Source organism: Geospiza fortis, unplaced genomic scaffold, assembly GCF_000277835.1.
Source record: "Geospiza fortis unplaced genomic scaffold, GeoFor_1.0 scaffold166, whole genome shotgun sequence".
NCBI lineage: Eukaryota > Metazoa > Chordata > Aves > Passeriformes > Thraupidae > Geospiza > Geospiza fortis.
The window spans coordinates 3336651-3343910 of record NW_005054310.1 but is presented as its reverse complement, the minus strand read 5'-3'; positions in this window follow the sequence as shown (position 1 = coordinate 3343910).

Here is a 7260-nt window from a genome sequence, read left to right as displayed (position 1 = left end):
TGCTACAGCCAAAGTCAGTCAGTTACTGAATCAATAAAAGGCTTTTGAGATCATATATTAATCATATTAACAAAGCCCTAGAGACACCATAGAATAAATGGTTAAAACTCCAATATGTTAAATACAATAGCAAGAAAATGATTGATGATCTTGTTCATGCATTTTAATTCAACCATGTATTTTTTTTTCAGCAGAAAAAGCAATGTGAACTATTATTAAAAAGAATCTGGTATCAATCTTCTTCTGCTCTTAAGTGCTAGGCAATTAATTTTACTGGTCTGGTACTCTGTCAATTCAGTATCTTCTGTTTATAATCACTTGAATACATTTGGTTAGAGGTTTGGGGTCTGAATATGCAGAGGCTGAAAGTTGCTGTTTCCAGCAGGACAGACATTTTTCATAAGTGCTAGCTATTAAACAAACAAGATGCTACCAATACTGGATTGGTATTGGAGATGCTGGAAACCTATGACTTTTACAAGAATCGTTTCTCTTAAAATGTTTCAGTCTTATGAGAAGACAGAACTACACAAGCAAATTACTTTTTCCCTGCAATTCAATGAGGAGGCTAAAAGCACTGAACTCCTGCTATATTTCACTATGAAAAGTAAGCTTGGAGGTCCTAGACAGGCTTTCTATGCTCTAACATAAGTAAATTTAGATCCATTATCTAAAGCCTAGCAGATGACAGATTTATCAGCTGATGATTTATGGCTTAAATAAGAGTTCATACAATTAATTTCAAAGCAGTAAACCCAGCAACTTCCCACTACAGCCCTGTTATTCACCAGCTGCCCTGAAACATGAACCTGTGCGGATTCTCCAGGCACAGGACACCACTAAAGCTCAAGCCCTGAGCCCCTCATGGCTGAGGCTGGGGAGCCAAACTCTGCGCTGCTGATACCAGCCTGTACCTTTGAAAGATCTAAGGATCAAAGCACATTCCAGAGGCTCAGGACAGTGAGGACAAGATGTGCTATCTAAATAAATGTAATCCACACCCAGTCATTTCTTACCCACTCCTAGACACTGAGCTTCAGGAACAGAAATGTGAATCTTTATCTCAGGCTGTTGCAAGTTTACAGCCCAGGACACCTTGAGACATGTAGACAGACTGTCTCCAGAGCTCCTAACACTTTCCAAGGTAGCTACTCCCCTACGCCAGGATAGGAGAAAATCAGTTTTATGGATTTTATCTTTTTCCACTTAGCAACTACAATCTACCAGCCTTCCAAGGGGAGAGGAGAACTTAATGTCTTCCCTTTGCAACTGCTTCTCCAGGGAGAAAGGTGTGAAAGCTGGGGCTGGTTCTCCCCATTCACGAATCTGAGCATCTATATTCTTCCTTCTACACGACAGTCCTTTTCTATGTTCTATTCATCAATCAGCCTTCATCTTTCCTCCCTCTTCTTTTTGAACTGGGCCTTCTTATCTCCTGTCTTCTCTCCACCCACACACCCACGGAGTTATTACCATATTTCACTGCCTCATGAGCTCTACAGTCAAGCAGAAAGAAAAATCAATGACACAGGAGGGGAAAATTTCCTGCTTTGTGTGTGATTATATATTGGCTCCTCTTGTAACTTCTGCAGCACTTAGGATTATAGCCCAGGTGGCAAACTTTTAAACAGAGGGGAGTCCTAGAACAAAATGATCCTGATACTACTTGCTAATTACTGCCAAGGCTTAAAATGTGTTTCGCTGAAAAATTCTGCAAGGTGACAAAAATGTCTCAGATTACGGGGAATGTAATTTCCGATACTTGCTGCATTACAAGTGCTGGTTGTTTGGAAATGCCTAAAAACCCCTCCGCTTACCTACACCACAGCCTGCAAGATTTACTGAGCTGCTGAAATTCAATCCTAAACGCTCTGGTAAGGTGAACTGTACCACATCTAATCTTGGCACCTTAGGACCTGTCTTTGTGTGACTGCTGGAGTGCAAGGGCAAAGCTACCTCCAGTGCCAACAGGAATGGCAGCAGCAGCCCTGCTGTGGGGCACTGCTCCTCAGGGTTATACTCCTAACACTAGGACATTAAAAAACCCTCATGCCAATAACATCTCCAGTACAGTCAACACTGGTAACAGATTTAAATTGTTTCAGCACTTTGTGATTATTTTGTACTTTTCCAGAACTACATCAATAATTAAAAGTCTCAGAGTATTTCTGATTTTAGGAAAAAGTTCCCAAGCTGTTTATTTCCTCCATGAATATAATCCAGCAGTTTCTACCATCACTTTCAGTGCTCCAAAAGCAGTGGCATATAAATATAATCCTTATACATTATACCAGACATGTACCAAATCTAAAGTTAATATGTCAGTGGATGTTACTCTAATCTGGAGCTGCCTGTTCCCCCACGTACACAAAGAAAGCCCTGCTATGTATTTCCTCTCTGCATCCCCATTTTAAGGTAATATTTAATCAGATGCCTAGCCTGCAAAATGAAGACATCCACTGAAAGTAGGTCATGATTCTTATCAAAAGCAAGATCACCACGCTGGATTGCTTTACCAGGAATCTCAGAATAAGAACAGATTAAAAAATCTGTTCAGTAAAACAGTACCTTTTTCAAAATACCTTTAATGGAAATTTTATCTTTTATAATGATTTCTGCTGTTGATGGCTTAGGACACAGCCATGCACGACAGAGCATTACTGATGTGCCCTTAATCCCGCACTGGACCAAAGCCTCAGTGTAACAGCTCTTTTATCTGCTGGTGACTTTGTGAGAAACAAGCTGAACCAGCACAAATGGCCTCCCTATGGAAAACTGTTCTGCTTTCTTTTTGCCAGGACTGTTTTAAAAAAGAGTACACTGCTTGATCTATTACAGGAATGAGCATCGCTTACAAAGTCTGGTCCTTTATTAAACCATATAATAAAGAAGGAGCTACTATGTATTACATCTATTACATTTTTGCTATTGTTTTTAGTTTCGGAATGCAAAAATGAGAATTCTTATTCCTGGAAGTAATTATTAGTTTAATATTCTATTCTATTAAGGGAGAAGTAATTTGCATAATCCTAGATCTAAACACCTATTTCTAGTCTCATTAACAGAATACAAATGACACCTTACACAAAATGATACTGCAAAACTACAATCGTGTTAATTACAGCCAATGCATTTCCAAAGTGACTGGTGTTAAATTCATTACTCTCTTGTTTTGTTTAGTTTTAATAGCAATAATGGGATAAGTACTATAGTAAATAGAACTATTTAATATTTGGGTTTACCAGTGACAAAACCACATCGTTTCTTAGATTTCGAGATCAAAATTAAACTAAACAGAATTTTGCAACTGAACATTGAAATTTTCTCTCTCTTAACATGAGATTTAAAAGAACCTGACTAAAAAAAATGCAGGAGGATAGATTAACCTAAACAAGTATAGAAATAATTCAGTAACGAAATCAGAAGTTTCTACCACTGATAGCAGATATGTCATGTAACAAAAAGGAAATTCAGAACAGATGAATACAGTTCTAGTGAAGTCCAGGAGACATATGCAAGTGAAGAATTTAATCTTCCTTAATCTTCTCACATGGCGTGATTAATCCCCTACCTTTGGGCTCTGGAAGATGACTTCTAGAGATAGCAACAGAAACAATGTAATTTTTCTGCATATAAAATATACAGAAAAATATAAAATATGCCAATATACAGTTATGTTCCTAAACAAAACATTGCACTCTCCTATCCCCTCTTACAAATGTGACTCAGCAGCATGAGATTTGTGGCACAACATAACAATTTTCTTTGTTGTGTCTGGCTCCTATTTAATGATGCTCTCTGTATAGCTGCCAAAAATGCTGAAGGTCAGCTAAGCATGGATGAAAATGTAAGGCCACACTCAGGTTGCATAACTTCCACTAAAGAAGTTAAGCCATACCTGTTTGGTAACCAGGGAGAGCAGCAAACACAGCCAGGGAAGGTGCTGGGCAGTGAGGACCTGGCAGGGTTGGCAGTGGGAACAGCAGATCCAGGACAGCTGAGGAGCAGAGGCTGCCTCAGTGTGGTCCCAGCACCTGCAAACCTCTGTTCAGACTCAACCCCTGCACAAACCAACAAATAAAAACCAGTGTGTTCCTGTCATGTAAATAGATTATTCCTATTCTCAAGAACTGCATGCAGGAGGCAGTTTCAACCTAGTCTCACTGCACATTACTAGACACATATATTAAAACCAGGGTTTTTAAAATGTAAAGAAAAAGAGAAACTACCTGCCTGTATATGTGAATCTGCTACCTAACAAATAGGATTACCTTGCTTAAAATATACCTACAAGTCCTTGTGGGTGGGGTGAATGCCTTCAAAATATTCTGATGAATTTCATGTGGGGCAGAATCTAAGTTTGCTAAGGGCTTCAGAAAGGAGAGTTAAACATCAAGCTATTTTAAAAGCCATTATTTTAATCTTAGGCTATTGATGCCTAGAGAGGCTACCTGGAACAGAGGCTAGATAGAGTTAAAGGAATAAAGTAGGTATTTATTAAAAGGCCTTCAAAATATGAACCTTGGGTGGTACAAGAGGCCAGCTGTGTCTCTACCCAAGATGGACACAAGATGGTTGTCCAGTCACGAGTTTTCACATTTTTATAAGTTTTGGTCTATTAGCATATTGGGGTCCAATTACAGCTTCAGGTTTTGAAGTCCCATCCTCCCAGATTGCTCTCCTCAATTTGCTGTTGTTCAAACTTTTTGGGCCTGAAGCTGCAATGGTGTCCTTGGTTCTCGGGCTAGAAAAGGATTGTTTCGCCTAACTAAACTGTGAAGAGAACTTGCTAACACTTTATATGAAGTTCACAGTTACACACTAAGGCAGTACAGAATCTGAAAAATATGAAAGCTAAAACTTAAGGCATCACTATTAGCATCAGTATCCGTGAACTTTATGTCTTATTTCAAGATTGGAGTTGAAACACATGTCCATGTGTACCTAACTTCTACTTTGCATGGAGGCCAACCCATATTTAGAAATATAATCGAATAATGGTGAAAAATAGAAATAATCTCTGTGAAACAGTGCATGAAGAAAAAGCCATAGGCTGTTACAACCCCAGTGAATGCCCCAACACACTGGTCCCTGTGGTTTTGAGCGAGTAAACATGTTGTCCCAAGCTGTCCCAGGTAACCTCTTTGATCCCTGTCACTGTGTCAAGAGATCACTTGTCCCCCTGCCAAAGGGCAAGCTACAGCTAGGGACAGCTTTAAAAACTGGGATAGCTGCGAGATGTATGAGCTGTTGCATACCTTAGGCACCAAGGAAGAACATCAACAGCCCAGGCAGCCTCTGCAATGTGGGGCTGCTGCTGAAGCAGGTCAGAAACACCAGCAGAGCAGAAATGGCAGTGAAGTCTGCATCCAAGGCAGAGCCCAGAAGACAGACTGAGCTGCTTCTCAGGGTCACAAGCAGCCTTTCTCTTAAGGGGTAGATAGGATAGCAGTGAACCCAAAATATTTCCTAAGATGTTTACATGTTTACATCCAGGCTAATTACTGAAAAAGACTCCTAAGGATAAGGAAGAGCTGAATCCAGCAGTAAATCTGTTCTTTCCAAAGACTGAGTTAATGCCTTTTTTTTCCCTTGAGCTGGTACACATCTTGTAATGAGCTTAGACTCCAGGACTGGAACCAAACAGCCAAATCCTGAGCAACCATCCACTTCTGCAGACCAGGACAAAGAATGAAGGGACATTCCTATCCAAGGGAAAAGCCTGCCATGATCCCAGTTCTGCAGACAGAACAGGGAAACAGTGGTTCAAAATGGAAAACAGATAATTCATAAAATATAAAAGGACAGAGAAGTCATAAAAATATAGTTCCTGCCTCCATGAATCTTCAGACTCAAGAGGTTTCACCAAAAACAGGTCAGAAAAAAGTTTTATATAACTGTCATTTTTTAATTCTCCTTTGTATCTCCGGCATGCAAAAGTAAAAGTTCTATATATTATAAAATTTTTGGACTTTCTTCTTCCCAGTAAGAATGACACAATTTAAATCAAATGACCAGAAGGCTGTTCATGTAACAAAATATTTTTAACCTTTCAAAGAAACTGCAGTAAATCTAAAAGTAACCAGATGTGCAAATAGTATAAAGTGAAATGACACAGTACTCTCTTTATTTAGACAGCACCTTGATTCGGAATACAAAAGCTGCTTCTGCAGAGAACCCCCGCTGCTGCCAGCCTTCTCCATGTTCTACACCACAATAGTTAGACTACCACAGAGCAAATCACTCCTCTCTGGCCAGCAAGCTGGTCAGTGGTTTGAAGAGAGTATTGCAGAAACTTGTGCAAGAGCAAAACTGTCTCATCAGCTCATTACAGCAGTAAAATGCAGGCCCAAGTGGCTGCTGAAGTGCCAGGGCTGGTGGGAGCTCCCAACACCATCCAGGCAGAACGGGGCACACAGCTCTGGAACATTCCACAAAGGAGATTTCTCTAGGCTCATACTAGACCTGTCATATTAAGCAGCTTCCAAGAGCACATGGCAGCAACAAGGATGGGATTCTCTTTCCTCCCTGTTAATTCTCCACCACCCCCGCGCCTGCCAAAAGATTCTAACAAAAACAATTACTGTCCTTAGTTCTTTGTAAAGAAATCACTCTAGTGAGCCCCGAGTTTCACTGTCGTTCATCTGCAGATGTCTGTAAGAGTGGATTCATCAGGAAAAAAAATTATTACCATATTTTATATTACCAGGAATATATGTAAAATGTCAATGGAAAGTTGCAGTCAAACGAAGCATTGCTGACAAAACACCTGAAAGAACTTGGGTAGTTTGAATCTTCTGAAGAAACTGAAAAAGGAAAAGCCTAAATTAATGGAGGGGAAAAATCTCTTCTCTAGTTGTAATCCTCTCAGGTATAGCAGGTAAATATGATTTATACCTATGGTTTTAAATAGGCCCATTAAAGTTTAATTAATAGATAAAAAAAACCCCAAAACCATTATTCTCAGTATTATGCAACACTGGGAATGCACACAAAACCAACTTGATATCATTATCAGCTGCAGCTGGTCAAGTTACTCAAAAACCTCCATCAAACCTGTAGTTTTTAGGACCCAGCAGAAAGGAAGGTACACATGCAGGTGCTTCTGGGCTTAAAGCAAATATTATTAGTGAAAATTCTGGGGAAAAAAGAATTAGGGAAAAACAGAACCAACCAAAAAACCAACGCAGAATAACATCCTTAATGATCAAAGACTGAACTGTCTCAGGTTTTTCAAACAGAACTGCTTTATTTCTTTTT